Here is a 17,135-nt window from a genome sequence, read left to right on the forward strand (position 1 = left end):
TTCCCATACTTCAGCGCTCGTTGAGGCACTATGAGAATAGCAAGAGCAGTATTTCTTTATGTATGTTCTTCTACAAAATACTTCCTTCCTAAATGGAAAGAATATTTCTTTCCTAAACTGTTTCTGGAGCTCCTGATAGTGACAGAGAGTATGATGAGAGTGCCCTCATCTCTGGCACTGCAGAGTGCAGGTGCGGTGACTCTTAATTCAGTGTCTGCAACGAACCAGTGATTTGGGTTTGATCTTTTTATTTGTTCAGATTTTTCTTAGATCTTCTCTTTCCACTTCCATATTTAGTGGTTGCATGCCTTGCATATTCTCTCTTTGGCAATATCCAGTATTTCTGTTGGTTCCAGTTAGGATAAGATTTTGTCGGTTGTAATACTGTGTTTGCACGTTATTGCCATTAAGGTGGGCAACTTTCAACTGTCTGAGTAAGTGGAAGTGATGCATCTTTTTTGGAAAGTGCTTTTGATGTACTGATTGAAAGCTCTGTTTTAGAGGTAAGAAATAGCAATGTTTACTGTTAGCTATCATCAGTCTGCCAAACTAACGGACGTTTGCCAAGCAGCAACCGCTTGCTCAGTACTTTACATGCATCTATTAGTGTGCTTCCTTCCATGGTGGCATCAGGAACACAAGCCTCCTACTTTGGTTCGCTGTTTGCTGGATACATTTATTCTTGTGTGTTTGTGTGTGTAAAATAAAAGAAAGGAGCCCACTGAATTCTCCTTCAATTTCTCATTGCAATAAACATTTAAAATATTGGAAAAGTAGCATCAACAGGGTTGGCTGTTTGAAAGCTGGCTGTGGCGTGAAACACGTGAACAACTCTCAAGGTTGGATTTCTGCTGTTTCTTGAGAGAAGGCCACATTGGGTCTAAGTTCTGTCGACCTCAGTTATAGGAATATTTGTTTGACTTTTTTTTTTTAGGTGTCTGTTGAAAGTGCTGGCAGGTTCCTTGCCCTTATTTTGCTGTATTTTTTCCCCTGAGCAGTGTGGTATACCATGTACAATCAGTTCTCAGTCATTCTAGGAATAACTGAACAAATTTTAAGATTTTTTTTTCATAGTATAAGTTGTCATATATATGCAATAACAAAAGATGACTAAAAACTTAGTTGTTCAAAGACCACACTTTCTCTAATGACTTCTTGTTGCAAATGAGTGTTGTCAAAGTGGCTGTAATGTTCACGACTGCAGCACTTTCTTTTTTAATGAATATTATGAATTGTGACATTCAGTGGGACTGCTTGTGATAATAAACACTCTGTATAATAGATGTTTGCATGCTCTGGCCCTTACAGTTTCTTGTATCAGCTAATGAGAGTATTTTATATGTGCAAGTGTCAGAAAAATTTAACCATACTCTGTGACTAATACTTAATAATAAGTCTAGATATAATCAGTAAAATATCAGCAGAATTGCGTGCAAGTGAGTTTGGGTTAAATAACCCTTTTATTTTTAATTTATTGTAGTTACATGGATATGGTCCAGAGCATACAAACTCCAAGTTTTGATCCAGTGAGATGTACATGATAAAAATTAAAGGATTTTTTTGTAATTCAGGAGTTCAGAAAGACTTTTTCATAAAGGCACTTAGCCTATGTAATGATCTCCCCAGAGCAGTCTTTGAAATCACTGTGCTTAGAGGCTTTTAAAATTGAATGCTATAAAATGTTCATGGATAATATACGTTGAACATTGGCTGAAAGATAGACAAGAGTTTGACTAATTTCATTTTCCTCCCTATTATTTTTTCAGCAAGTTGCTGCCAGTTTCTGTCTGTGCCTATGTGCTTGGACTCACTGAATCCTTCACCACTTGAGAAATTCCAGCTAGTACAAAATGCTAGCAAGGCAGCAAGTTCTAGTCTATTTGGGAGAAAAAAAGAAAAGAAGAGACATAATTAGATACCTTGAATCCTTCTGCAACCTGTGATTCTGGGCTAACACGCTCAGAGAAAGAGAGAGAAAGAGCAAGTAGAATCTTAGGCTGATGTGGCACTGAGCAAGCCAGCATCAGTGTGTTCGCTGAGGGAGATTTGTTTGTACCGTGATGTATAGCAAGTCCCATTTCCATGCTCTTTAATTAAGCAGGGTAACAGCCTGTTGGTTCTTACTGTGGTTTCCAGCTCTGTTTTTAGTTATGTGGGGCTTTATGATCTTCTCTCCGTGTAAGTAATCTAACAATAAAATACTCTATTTTGAGCAGCAGCGTGGGGCTAGAAATGGAGGCAGTGTTTCAGTCTGCTTTTGCACCTCTAGGACAGGGCAGCAGTGTGAGTGCTCAGTCAAGGACCCTGGCAGTGACATTTTTCATTTCCTCGCAAGTGCCAAAGATGGAGTGTTACTAGGCTTGTCACATTCTCTAGCATGCTGAGTTACATGCAAAGAGCAGATATTTCTAAAGTACTGCATTCATGGTTCATTTGGATGAGCAGGCATTTCTAATTTGGCACCAGCCTAATGAAAAGATGCATTCCATTCCAGATTCCAGCAGCTGCAGACTTCATTGACTCCAAAGATAATGCCTTTAGTTTTGGCCTTGGAACTCGAGAGATACTTCAGCTAACTGCTTCTAAATCCAGTGGCTGTTATACTTAGAGGAAAAATAGTGAAATAAAATAGTTACACTTTAAATTCACCCCATGTTAGTTTTTGTTTGATTTACTGGTAAATTATAGATATACTCTAGTAGATTAAGTAAGAATTTATGGCATGTTTTATATGCAAAAAACCCCAGCGCCAACAAAGCCAAAGCATGTCTGACAGAAGAGGTAATGCAGAGGACTCTGATTTAATATATAAATGCTAAGCAGTTTTGCTAGTAGTGGGAGTGAGTCATGTGCTTTCATTTCTGCATTTCTTTGGATTCTGAAGGGGAGAATGAAGGGTAACAGCTGAGGGGGAAATTTAATTTTATTACATATTGGGAGGTAACTACAGTGAATGGTAGGCATAGCCTTGTATGTTTGAGAATAAAGGTAAAATTTGGGCATTGAATTAGATTCAAAGTTAGAAAAAATATTTCATGCATACATTTCACTCTGGCATTCTTTCTCTTTCATTGTTCTTTATAAATAATTTACATTGTTGTCTTGGTTTAACTCCAGCCAGCAGCTAAGCACCACGCAGCTGCTCGCTCTCTCCTCCCACCCAGTGGGATGGGGAGAGAGAATTGGAAAAAAGTAGGACTTGTGGGTTGAGATAAAGACAGTTTAATAGGACAGAAAGGAAGAAAATAATAATAATTATAATAACAATAATAATAATAATAAAAGAATTGAAATATACAAAACAAGTGATGCACAATGCAATTGCTCACCACTCGCCGATCGATGCCCGGTTAGCTCCCAAGCAGCGATCCGTGCCCCCCAGCCAATTGCCCCCAGTTTATATACTGGGCATGATGTCATATGGTATGGAACATCCTTTTGGCCAGTTTGGGTCAGCTGTCCTGGCTGTGTCCCTTCCCAACTTCTTGTGCCCCTCCAGCCTTCTTGCTGGCTGGGCATGAGAAGCTGAAAATCCTTGGCTTAGTGTAAACACTACTTGGCAACAACTGAAAACATCAGTGTGTTATCAACATTATTCTCATACTAAACCCAAACCATAACACTGTACCAGCTACTAGAAAGAAAATTAACTCTATCCCAGCCGAAACTAGGACAACTGTCGACTTCCAAACTGACAGAAGCAGCCTGTTCCTGAGATAAATATTCTTTTACTAATTTAAATACAGAGCAGAGGAGTTCTCACTTGTGACGGTTTGATAGAAGCATTTACCTGCTGCTTCTTTTGCTTGCTCTCTTCATTTTGACCTAAAAACCAGTGTTGAACTTGCTTGAGTAGATTAAGTTGAAGGATAAATCCATTAGACTTCTGCTGATACCTGAAATATAATCAACTGACACCTAATGTTTAGAGATATGAACATGGCAATGGGACAGAATGCCCTTGCCCTGCTAATTTCAGTTTGCTGTACCAGCAAGACCTGTAATGCTCACAAGAAAGGCATGCCTGCTTATTAGGAAAAAAGGCAGGGACTTTAAAAAAGGAGTGGTATCAACATGACACTATAACTTTTAAAACTAATTTTCATAGATCTGGCTTTCCTGCACATTTAACTTGAACTTTGAAAGTCCTGTATTTTAACAAACTTGTGTCCCTTTCTATGTTTTTGCACTTTTCTACTGACAGTAGAAGTTTTCAAGCTTTTTAATAATATTGTCTGAGAACAATACGAAAAAGTTTATCCATTGTAAAGGTGAGTGCAATACATTGATAGAGGGGCATGTTGCGCAAAGCTTTCCTCCCTGAAAGCTACGGAATAAGCCTTGGTGGTGTTGGAAGTGGAAGGAGGAGAAGGGACAAGTTGTGGTGGGTTGGAGTGTTGAGAACAGGCTGTATCACCAACTTTTCCATGCAATGAAGTGAGAATGGGATGGTTTTTTCCTGGATGTAGTAGGATGAGAGGCAGGGTAGTAAGCTGCTCTTAGACTAACGGAGAAGAATCGTAAAAGATCACAGCAAAGAATATAAGAAATATCTGGTGTTGCCAGTCATTGCAGTAGGGTGACCTGTTTGGGTGTTCAAAGTGTAGAATTTTGAAATATTACCTAGAGCTGCTGAGGAAATAAATGAGAGAGCCAGTGATATCCAACCTGGAGGACAGAGTCAGGTAATTAAACTTCTCTGTAGATATTGAATAAAAATAATCTGACAGAAGTTATTTTTTCCTGACACATTTAGGATTCATATATGGTTGGCTCTTAAATCAAGTTACTTGGGCTTTTTTAATACCAATCTATGAATATGGGAATTTGACTATAAACACCCACGGTTGAGATCCTTACCTGAAAATATTTGATATTGAGATTTTTTTTTCTTTTCTTCTTAGGATGATAGGTGTTATCTCTTTCATTTGTATTCCATTTGTATAATTAGCATGTTTTAGTTCATGACAAACTGGGCTTCTGTGACAGACAAGCTTTCACTAGTAGAATGGGCTTATCAAATATAGAAAATTCTTTTTTGTCTGTGGGTTTTTTTAAGTTTTGTTTTTAATCCTGGTTTCACTCAAGATACCAAAGTAGGAAGCCTCATTTTTCTTTTTTTTTTCTCAGGTTTAGCAAAGCACCCTTTGGCTTGGGCACTGCTGTGCCACAGTGGACTATTAAAGTTGTTAAGTCAAAATTGCCTAACACTGACTTTTTTTCTGAGTGCTGCCATAAGAAAATCTTGGCAGTTTATTCAGATATTATCTCTTGGAATTTACTCAATGCCTAAGTTGAGGAGGTAGTTCTGATTTATAATTACGAGGTGGATAATCTAAATTCATCTCTGTTTTTATAGGCATCCATACAGCGTAAGCGCTCTGGACTGGAAAAAACCCCAACAAATCATAAATGTAAAATCCAGACCCAGATCTCAGAAGTGGAGAGCTATAAATGTACTTTTTAAAACACAGAAACGGCAGTTCTACTAAAACCCCTGTTAAGCATCTCTAGTAGTGAATAGATTTCATTAAACTGCCAAAGATTGTGCTTCATTTTTCATCTAAAAAAGCCTTGTAAACCATTAAGCTGCATCCTTTTTGGATTCAGTGACAATAACGATTGAGTAAAAGATCTGGTATATAAGGTTTTTTATACCAAGCATGGATCCAATAGCATTTTGAAATTAGCAGCGAGTTAATGGCACTTTGCACTGCAGAAGTCTGTTTTAAATGAATACCTCAACTGAGTAAGTAAATACAGGCTTGCATTTTGTGGAAATCCCCCCAGTTAGTCCTTTATCTTCTGTTTGCTCAGCTTTTAGAAAGTGTGTATGAAGTCACAATGCTAACTAGAAAAAATTAGTTCTCTGCTTGTTATTTGACACTTTCTTTACGTGATTCCTCCTAAAACAGGGCTTGTAATGCCATCACATTTTCCCCAATATCTTCTTGTGTAAGCTTAGTTAACCTTTTGGAAACACCCACACTGTTTTCAGATTTAGTAACAAAATACTGCGCATGTGGCTTTTATAACATTTTTACACTCATTTTTTGGTATTAGGATAATGCCAGGGTAAAAAGTTAAACACTGATGTTCCAGTTCCCCAGGGGAGCATTCACTGTTTTTTATCTCATCTCTGTTACTGAATTCTTTTGTGATCTGAACTCTTTTAAATATAAACCACTCCCATTTTCTGGAAGTGGAATGTGAGATCTAAAGACCTGAATTTGAGAAAGGTTGACTTTAATAGTTGCAGCTGAAATCAATGGAAGCTGTACTTGATTCTATCAACTGTCATGTGATGCTAACCGCAATTAATTCTTCATTTTCATGACCCAAAATGCAGATATACTGTAAGGTGATTCTGAAAAAGACACTGCAAGGACATGCAAGGGGCTCAGCGTAGATGTTCAATGGGTCCTGGTGCTGACTTCAGTAGAATTATCTCGAGTATCTGCAGTTGTCCTCAGGCCAATCAGATCATGGAAACTGAGAGGTACCTTTATTTTGAAAAATCCAGCTTTTACACGTGTCAAGTTAGTTGATGTTTTTGGCCATAATCACTCTGCCTTTCTAGTTTTGATCTGCAGAGTGAGAGTGTTGTCGTACCAGTTGGCTGCCAGGAGTGTATTGAAGCTAAATGTATCAATATTTCTAAAGTATTTATATTCACTCATGGAAAGGACCTTGAAGTAATTAATCATTCTGTATTCATCATAAGGGTTGGAGAGTGTGAAGCAAATAAAGTAGGGGTCTCACAATTCATGAGTAGGAGAAAACAAAATGCTTATGGAATGAGCGGTCCCCTCTGTGAACTCAGGCTTCCAGGGCTGTTGCCCAAAAGCTGTGAGTGAACATTTAGTTAAAGTCCGGACAATAACGCTAAAGGAAAGAGGACTAGTACTATGTGCTTTTCAGCTTCTGAGTGCGTGTTTCAGCAGTAAGAGATTATATATAACCCTCCATGCATATACTTTTCTAGCACTTTTTTCACTGTGTACCTGTAGTAAGTAAACCTCATTAAAAAAAAAATAGTAGTTAATTTCAATTTCAGATAAAAATATTATAACAATGACAATGTTAGGTTTTTTTTCTTCTGTTAACTATTTATTCCCTTCTGAGATTCTCTGTTATTAAAGTATATTTAAGGCAAATCATGGGCACATGTTCATTCTCAGCTGTAAGCACGTGCTTTTACACAAAATTACAATAAAGTTATGAATGTTTTTAGGAACGTACATTTGTTTTAGCTAATACAAAACAATGATCTTGGTAGATGAAACACTAGTGCTATCATACTGGTTTTATTACACAGGGCATTATAGGTGAATATAAAAGATAATTTTGTAGTTCACATCTTCACATGGTGATGGGAAATGTGACTAAAAATGATGGCTAGAGTCAAGCACAGCTCATGGGAGTTTCTGGGATGCACTGAAGTGGATCTGCTTTACTTCTGATATTCCAGCAAGGGGCCTTTCCTCACCATAGGCTTCCAATAATACCCAGCTGGGTTGTGGTTTTGTGATTTGGTCTAGTAGGTGCTGTAGGACTATCAATATCCATTTTCACTTCTTACCACTTTGGATTTGAACTTCGGTCTCCAGAGGGAAAAGCCTATATGTCACTAATGCTGTATTCTAGCCAGGCCTAACATGTTACTATTAAGTCCAATAATTATGGGTATTTGTGAAAATTTTTCAGTAATAATTACACTCTTTGACAGATTTGCGCCTTGCTGAAAATGTGATTTTTAGCATGTGCTGTGATTGATTGCCCGGTAGTGAGTCTCTCTAACAAGATGAACAAATTCTTTATTTTATTACCTAAAACAAAACAGAATGTCTATCCAAATGTTAATTCAGCAGCTGGCCATATTAGTTCCATCTCAGGAAAACCAAATCCCAATTACTTTCAGTCATCCCTAGTACCTCAAAAAGAGCTGGCTTTTTTGTGCACGGTGAGTTTACAAGAATAAATGCCCTCCTTAAAGATCTGTTTGTTCAGAGAACAAAATATGCCAAAGTGTTTACTTAATCTCTAAAAGAATTCTAAAAGAATTGTATTTGAATGACTATATAATTGTATTTGTTCAGCTCACATTTAACAATGAACATTGAATTTAAAAAGATTTTTTTTTCTTGAACTGAAATAATGAAAGCAATAGAATAAGAAGCAGTACATACACCAGAAAGTGACTTATATTAATTGTGATACCAGAGATAACATGGCTGGGGATAACAGAGCTGATCTTCAGTTTTTGCAAGCACTTGTCTACACATGGAATTATTTAGGAGCAGCAATTCTTGAATAACTCCATGTGCTGACACTCTTGTTTCTGTTTAGCACAACACACTTTGATGGGCTAAATTAAACAGAAATAAGGCAACCTTATTCTGGAATAAGTGTGTCTACACATGGAGTTACTCGGGAATAGCTGTTCTCGAGCAGTCATTACTAAATAATTCCATGTGTCGACAGTCCTTTAATCTAGCAAGTTCTTAAGTCATTTATGAAAACATGACTTGGTTTCCTGTGTTATTAAGGGACAATCTAAATGTTTTTATCAAAAGTATTGTTTGGAAAAAAACATTTAAGTCCCAGCTGGTCTTGGAAGTTGTAGGCGAGATAAGGGGTATCTTTTTTTTTTTTCAGGTAATATGATGCAAAACAAGAAAAATGTACAGCAAAATAGCAATTTTCAATACAACAGCTCAAAAGAAGAGACTAGTCTGAACAGTTCTAGAGTATCTTTACTAAAGAAAGTGGCTTGAGAGAGATGATTATTGCTTTGAGGTTTTTTGCCTATCAGTTTTGCATCTGGCTGTATTTAAAAAATCAGACAAGAAATTCCAAGTTTTATCAGAGACAGAATAATATTGTAAATGATACTGTTTGCCTTACAGTGAAAACTTGTTTTTTATAACGAGGGGATTTTTTTCCCCAGTATTAAATAGGTACATGGAAATTCATTACAATCAGGAGTTTCAGGCCAGTGAAACTCAGCACTTACATTCTACTTAACTACAAACTATGTCTTAATGCATTTATGCAATTTACTTGTGTAAGTTACCAGTGGAAATCTGCATGGCTCATAGGACACTGTGTTCAGCTTGGCTCTTTGAAGAGGTGTGCTATTGCCTTGAAAACATATTACATAAGAAGATTCAGATGTTTTTCACATGTTTTGAGAAACCATCAGATTATTTGTTCTTAGAAATGAATGAGCCTCAATAATGAAATATTCACAATTTCTCTATAAAGAGATTTTCTGTAAGGAATGAAAGGTGCGCTATAGTAATTGGCAAGAAGTTCAGACTATGTTATGTTTTATTAAAAAAATACATTCTGGGTCAGAGTTATTTTTGTATTCACAAATATAAATATACAGTATGGTATACTATTGTTAATTCAGAGCAGTGAAACAAATGTGCACGATTCAGATGATGGAGGCATATTTAAACAAGCACCAAATGGGTACAGCACATGAATACTCAGTATGGACCTAGTATTGTACTAATAGCAATGGTGCTGTTGGGACAAGCTGTCACTTCCTTTAGCAAATTTCCTTACAGTGTAAGTAAACAAAAGATGTATGCTCTATTTTTTGGTTTCTTTCTCTAGCATATAAATCCCCTATTTTCTGTGTGCATAAAAAAACTTAGCTTTTGCTGCATTGTTTTCTCCCACTCACATGAATCACATTCTTAGCTAAAGGCAGCCAAACTAGCCTTCAGTGTAAGCCTTCTCCTAAACACCAACGTTAAAAAATTATCCTGCCATGAGATCATAGCTGACTTAATTAAAACAAGGCTAATGTGGAGCAGAATTGTACCTGATTTGCCTATCAGCATCCTATTCTTTTCTCTCTTTATCACAATGGAGCTGGCTAAGGAGAATTTGACGGCAGTTTTCCTTCCGTAAACTCAAGTGAACTTTGGCAAGATCAAGACATACAGAAAGTATTATTGCAAAGTCATAAATGGGATTTCTGTAGATTCTCCAAATACCTTTTTGTAGACTACCAATAGACTCCTTACTGGGCTGAGGTAATTCAGCATAGGAGACTTGATGAATAAACAGTAAGGTTGTTGCTGTGCTAATGTTTAGGCACAGTTCTTCTATATTTTGCTGTATAACCATGAACTATTGAATCAGCAGTGGGAAGGGACTTCCAAACAAATGCGTGCTACTTTTCATGGGACACTGAGGGTGTACAACATCGGGCTGCGGTACCTCTGACACCCAGCTCTTGTTCAACAGCGTTTGGGTTGTTTAAAATCATGGTAAGTTTATTTCCCCCCATGAAGGAGCCTGCAAATCTCATAAAACTGGAATTTTGGTTAACAAAGCCAACAGGCTTGTCTTAGGGGTCTCTCATTTATACCTCCGTCAAATGCATATTGATCACAACAGTCCTGCAGCAGGCTGTTTTTTGGGTGTTGCCAGACAGGCTTGTAGAGTGCCGCAGACACGCTGATAGATCTATTGATCAAATTGCTTCCAGTCTCTGTGAAAAAACAGGACAATTCCATCAGGAAAATGAACAAAAAAAATACTCTGTTTTTGAAGTGAAAAGGCAGTGCTACCTTTCTACCTTCTAGGGAAAGATGCTTCTGTGTTTGGGGAACTGCTTTGTATCCCTTTTTTTTGTCATGGTGCTTCCTGAGAGTCAGACCTCTGAGCTTTCACTATCTCTCAAGCCAGAAGTGTTCAGATCTGCAGTTTAAAGTCTGTTTAGATTTGGGCTGCATCCCTTTCTGTTTCTGCACAGTTGTCTCATAAAATGTCCATGCAGCTCTTCCAGAGCCAGTGGAAGGCACCTACCAAGTGCCCTTATAATAAGCAGGATTACATGTGATTTAGTATAGCCCATGAGGGAAAAATCTCTGTTAAGCCCCGTGTCAGGATTTTATTTGAGGTAATCTCAGACTTTCACATATTCATATTAAATCAGAGATGTCCAAAACATCATTTTGCATTAGCCCAGATACCAGTACTGGTTTAGAGGCATTCAACTTGAAAATTGCTGCAGCATCCCTTTTTCTCCCCCAGGTAAAGCAGCAAATTCAGTGCAGTGTTTGCTTTGAGGTTGCACTGGTTTTTGGATGTAATACTGTGCTCCAAGGCCCCTGTGGATGAGGTAGTGTTCTGGTCCATCTGTAGCTGCCATTCTGTTGGAGGAATGTGCTGCTTTTCTAAAACCTTACAGAAGGAAGGGACCAAGTATCAGTGAAAAGTTTCTGCTTAGTTCTCTCTTTAAAAGCGATACATTTGCTAGATATTTTTTTTTTTCTGTAAAGTGGGAAAAAAACCCACATATGTTCCGGGTTGGTTTTTTTCAGTTGGAAAGCTTGTTAAAAAGAAACTGAAATATATATGTGTGTATGTGCAGATATACGTGCATTTTGTTAGCATGTCAGGTTGACCCAACCTTTCTGTGCAAACAGGGTTAATGAACCTTGCAAGGCACAGGATTGACAAAGAGAAAAAGGAGCTCAGGAGTAGTGAAAATGGCCTCAACGTTAACTGGGGAAATGGGTTGCTCTCCAAGTATGTCCATTTGGCAGCACTTGCGGGCAAGCAATGTGACATTTCCTCTCTCTTTCTTTTCTTTTTTTTTTTTCCTTCATTTCATTCCTTGTCCCATTCTTTTCACTCTGCCAGCTATTCGAGAAATGGACTTTATTCATCTGCACAAAAGGCAGAGTTTACACATGCCTCCTGATCCTTTAAGGTTATTCATTCCAGGGCAATGCAAAACTAAAATACACATTGTGAGTTTAGCATCTTGGGGTCATCTGTGAATGTGTATGATGACTATTGCTAGAACGGGTAAAAACAGGTTAAGGCTGCTCTGCTGTTAAGTGATTTTTCTTGCATAAGTCTTGTGGGCAGCCTGTGCAACAAGTCACAGTATGAAATATAAAAAAGCAAAAATTAAGCCATGACTGTAGTCTTTAATAATTATTAATGGAAGTACATGTTTATGAATTGTGGTACTGTGGGTTTACGTATTATATAAAAATTAAAATACGTTGCTATTTTAAAAAGAAAACTGTTATGCCATCTCTACCCCTTTTCTCCCTACCCCCTATGTTTTACATTTTCTTTCCTCTAAAAGAAACCCTTTCTGATTAAGGATCATGTTGAAAACTCAGCAGTTTTTAATCCAGCTCTCTGCAGGCTGCAGTTCATGCTTCATTTAACTGATCGGTTCCACTGCTACATTACTAGACAAAATCACCAGTTTGAAGAGAGAAGCAATTATAGTAAGTCATAAAAATGGAAGACCCCACATTTTAAGAAATGAAATCCAGTTTAAAAACTCTCCACTTCTCATACAGATGATTTGGAGGGTGTTTTTGTACATGACTAAATGAATAGCACACTTTTCAGTGTTTTGCTACACTTTGTATAATGAATCCTGATCAAAACATAAGTACGTGCTTAGCTGTTCAGCAGAGACTGTTAAAAAGATTATTCTGCGTGCTTTGAAATAGCAGTATGGATGCATGTGAAAAAGTTTCAGCAAAGGAATGCATAAATGCTGGTGTGAACTATGAGTGTCAGACTTGGAACAGTAATTGTTAATGTGAATCTTGAGGTTAGCATAAATAGGGCTTCAAATCAGCAAAACTGATGCTTGTTATTTTGTAGGGTTGCTGGAATACAACTGTGTGAACAGATGCATTGTCAGGGACAACAAATCAGACACTGAGAGGAGATGCTGTTGGAAAACAAATTTGATGTCCTGCTAGCAAAACCCAAAAGGTGTGGGGCCAGCTGTGGGGCCCTAAATGCTCCCATGCACTACTCCATAGGACTTGTTTAACTTGTTCATCTTACCATGCCATACATAATCCTGGAGGAGTCCTAGCTAGTGTGTATTCTTGACCTAAATCCTCACAGGTTCAATACAGTTGCAACATGTGCTTTGAAGGTTCAGAATGTAGCATCTCTAATTTTAAAGAAATGTTGCTTAAGTGCCAGACCCTTTTGACAGCCTGTCCTCTCTGTCTGTGGATGTATATAGCCATGCATGCACATGCATTTGTGTAAAAACCATAGTAAGCTTTTATTTACACTGAATGTGTAATAATTTTTATTTTTTTACTTTTTGCTTATTCGTACTATTTTTTGTATGAATAGTTGTGTTGACAAGTTCATATTAGCTCTTCCTTTGGCACAATACTGTTTAAATGTGAAACAGTGCTTGCCAGTGCAAGTTTTCTTTTCTCCATTCTCCCCTCATTGACTTTTTTCTGTGCTGTTTCAATTTCTGTTCTTCATCAATCCTTCTTCTAAGACTACTGACAAGACTCTTGGACTAGACCACCTTATTATAGCTGAAAGTATAGCAATTCAGGATGTCCCTTGCAGCAGACACCTCAAATTTGGACATTTGAAATACTGGGCATTTCTTATGAAAATATAAATCCACTGTATATTTGCTCAGCACATAAACGTTTATGGTCCTCTTTTGAATAAGAAAGATACTACTGTCTTGCTAGAACTTACCTTGACACCTTAGATATTTAGGGGATTGTGCAGTGGTTTAGTTACATGAATCCAGTAGTTGCTAATCACATGGAAAAATCCACATTGACCATTTTCACAGTTATCATTTGCAGATGCTATGGTACTAGGCTTGCTATAAAAACAGGAGCATGATAAAAGTTGGAAACTTAGATAGCCCTGCCTCTGAAGGCTTTTCATGGTGTCAGATTATTTTTTTCAGCATGTCAGCCCTACGAGAACCTATTGTGACAATGCAAAAAAACCTAGTTGCTTTGAGATGTTTAGTTGGTGCCCTACAGGTGAAAAACATGTTATACTATTAGAAGCTTTTATAGCAAATATTCCGAAAGCAATGTGGCATCTCGTGTGGGGCATTACAGCCTATGACCAGTGACACAAGATCATGAAATTCGTCTTGTGAGAGCAGTTTCAAGTTCTTTACATGATCGCTATGTTGCAGCTGAGTCCACCGTAAGTCATGTGGATTTTCTTTTTCCTCTAACATGCAGCTTTGCTTTCTACAACAGTAAATGGTTTTTTCCATATGGTGTGGGCCAAATTCTGATTTGAGCTCTACCTGCCTGGGTGAAGCAAATTCACTCCCAAGTTACGCCACTTTATAAGGCATATCCATTTCGTAGAGGAGCGAAGATATATATGTTTATTACTTTTGCTCTGAACTGATGCTTGAGTTAGCACATTGCCTTTTTTTTTTTCCCCCAAACAATCCTATAGTAAGAAAATAATATAAGGCAACAGGTCATATGACTTAGCTGTATGTTAGTCATTAGAGCAAAAGACCTAAGGATGAGATGTTTTCAGGAAGACAGAATTTGGGCACATCTAAAGAAAATTCCCTTCAGTAAGCAGCACCAGATAGCCAGAATAAGGTTGAGTAATTTGTCTGAGTTCTTACATTGTTTGAAAAAATAATAGCTTTCTCTCTTCTTGGTAAGAATGCACTAATTTAAGCTGAGCGGGATATACTGATGTGTTTAATGCATTTTGCTACAGATAGTGTTTCAGGCTCAATTACTTTAGAGGTCTCTGAAAGCACAAGGAGGTTTTAGATATTTTTATGTTTTTACACTGTGGGTAGGTGACAGCATGACGTAGTTGATTGGGCAGATTCTGTGTTGGCATGTAGCGTTTCCTTCAATAGCAGCACTACAGTCAAGGAGAGATTACTACTAAATCCAGGAAATATCATTTGGCCATCTAACTAATCCCCATATTTTCGGAGGCAGAGGGAGAAAGTGCTGTGGGTTTGGTTTGGTTTTGTTTTGGTGGGGGGGTTCTTATATTTATAAAAAGATACCTTAGGTTAATCCATTTTGAATGTCAAGAGGATAAATCTGACAGGAGTCAGAAGAGCTCCAGTGGGACTAGCACTACAAGTTACAAAACAGCTAACATCATCCAAGACTAATTTCTTTCCCCTGTTTGTCCTACTGTGGAGGGAGAGTTAAAAGGCAATTCTTGGGGAGTTGAAAGGCTCCATAATAGGGCTCCTCTCTCTACGGGAGTGAAACTGCTTTGTGGCCTTTGTCTTCAGGCTGCTAATAAACCATCCCATGCTGTGAAGCTTTGAGTTCACTCTTAATTCAGCTTCAGTTCAGCTTCCATCAGCTTTGGTTTCCCTGTCTTTGTGAGTTGTTTTTTTCTTAAATACATGATGTATCTAACTCGCATTTGAGCTTTCTCATTCATTGCCTGAGTTTATAAATGTACCAGCTTCATAACACTCTGCTTGGCAATTTTTGTCAAAGCATAGAAATTGCCAGAAGCATTTCAGTAGCTGAGAGTTTTGACGGCTACTGCTGTCTTTCTGTCCGTCTGTCTGAGTGCGTGTCTCTCTCCCCCTCAAAGCATCTTACAGACACGAGGATATGTTTGCTCACATGAATCTGTGTCAGATCTTCTGGACTGTTCATCGGGACAAATTATTCTGTGCGGTTGGGGTTTAGCTGATCCATCTCCTTCCCCCCCAGTCCCCAATTATGTGACCGATCATTTAGTAACATGTTTGCCTGTTGTTTGTGCCCCTGCTTTTCCAAATGAGACCAAAATATAGTGCCTGGACTTGTAAATGCCAAGTAATCTGCACTTGGCAAATTGCAGATTTGGCAAGAGATGGTTTGGGGGGATGTTCAGTTAATTTTGCCATCCATGAGGTCAGACACTGGGGGAGCAGCTGCAATGGGCCAGTTCCAGCCCTGCCAGCCCAGCAAGGTCCTGTTTACTGCCTTTGTACCTAGAAAGAGCTTAGAGGATGATGGGGGGGAAGAAGGGGGATCTCCAGCCTTCTGGTGGGAAACAATCACACGCCTGTGATGGTGGCCAGGGCTGGGCAGGCTTCTGTCCATGCGGGCAGCTCTGTTCAGGGCTCAGTAATGGAGGTGGTGGTGTTCTGTGCCCTCTGCTGCTTAACCCTTCAACTGCCACTCTCGTAGGATGGCCAGCACCGAGTGATCTGGGAGCAGCGGACATATGCACAGTCAAGGCACCTTGACTTCAGAACAGCCGTCCTGACAATTATTGGTATGATTGTGTCTAGAGCCAGAGGGAGCTCTTAAAATAAAATTTAAAAAGGCAAAGCAAAGGTTCCACAAAACTTGCTTTGTTTGGGGGTTTACTCTAAACGCTTGCCTAATCATTGAAACGTCCCTGCAAGTCACATCCTTTTCAAATGAGCTTAAAATAGTTGCAGTTTCTGTTAGAAGTCATTTGAAAGGAAGTGGTGAGGCTGCATATCTCACTGCGCATTGATTGCATTTGTGCAGGTGCATTTCCAGCATTAACAACGCAGGAAAGAAGTAGCTGAGGGTAGTGTGGGGTAGCATGTTACTTAGAGAGAGAACAAGGGAAGGGGCTCGTGCAGGAGAAAGTTTGGCTGGATGAAGTACCATCGATTTAGTAGTGAGCTGAGGCAAAATCCTGTTACTAAAGGGTTGGACATTCTTCACCAAAAGGACAGAAAATTGGTAGATTGGTCTCAAATATCTAGTTTGTGACTTTTTAAGAAGTTTGCAGGGAGGGCAGAGAAGCTGGATAGCCAAGGGGTTTCACTCTAATTGGTACTGTCATCTACTTTTCAAGAAATGTATCTATTTTCTCTGTCTTGGGTTTGATGGGTTGTATGGACCTACAAGCACTCTATGGGATTCTGTTTTGATAAGGTCTTATGTGATTAGGTCTTGCCAAATAAAAAAGTTAGGAGTCTGATGGATATCTGCTACTGTCTTCTCAAAATTACAAGAAATCAAAACAGCATGAAAATTAAGGATACAGATGGAAGTCAGAAGTTCTGTGTATTTATAAAGGTATGAAAAGCAGGTTATTTCTTGCTATGAATTTTAAGGTAAGTGAACTAGTCTTAAGACTAGGTATTGGAGAGCTTAGTCATGCAAATTTCACTTTGTTTCTGACTGAGTACTGCTTTCGAATCTGTAGCTACTCAGATGTGGAACTAGCACACACATTTACCTCGAAGGGTGAACTCTTTGCTGTGTCATAAATACGTTAGGAATGGTTATTTCCAGAGTCTTGTGTGTATGGTTGTCTGCAGAATGGTGGGGGTTTTTTGGTTCTTGATTTGCAGCTTAATTCTT

At 38.4% G+C, this 17,135-nt stretch overlaps 1 protein-coding gene across 6 annotated transcripts in view; it reads left to right on the forward strand.

Annotated features, from left to right (window-relative positions):
• The window catches only part of KCNQ1 (potassium voltage-gated channel subfamily Q member 1), a 422,193-nt gene that overhangs the window by 226,797 nt on the left and 178,261 nt on the right, over positions 1–17,135 (forward strand). The gene's annotated exons all lie outside the window — the stretch shown is intronic.

This window comes from Haliaeetus albicilla, chromosome 16 (genome assembly GCF_947461875.1).
Source record: "Haliaeetus albicilla chromosome 16, bHalAlb1.1, whole genome shotgun sequence".
Taxonomy (NCBI): Eukaryota; Metazoa; Chordata; class Aves; order Accipitriformes; family Accipitridae; genus Haliaeetus; species Haliaeetus albicilla.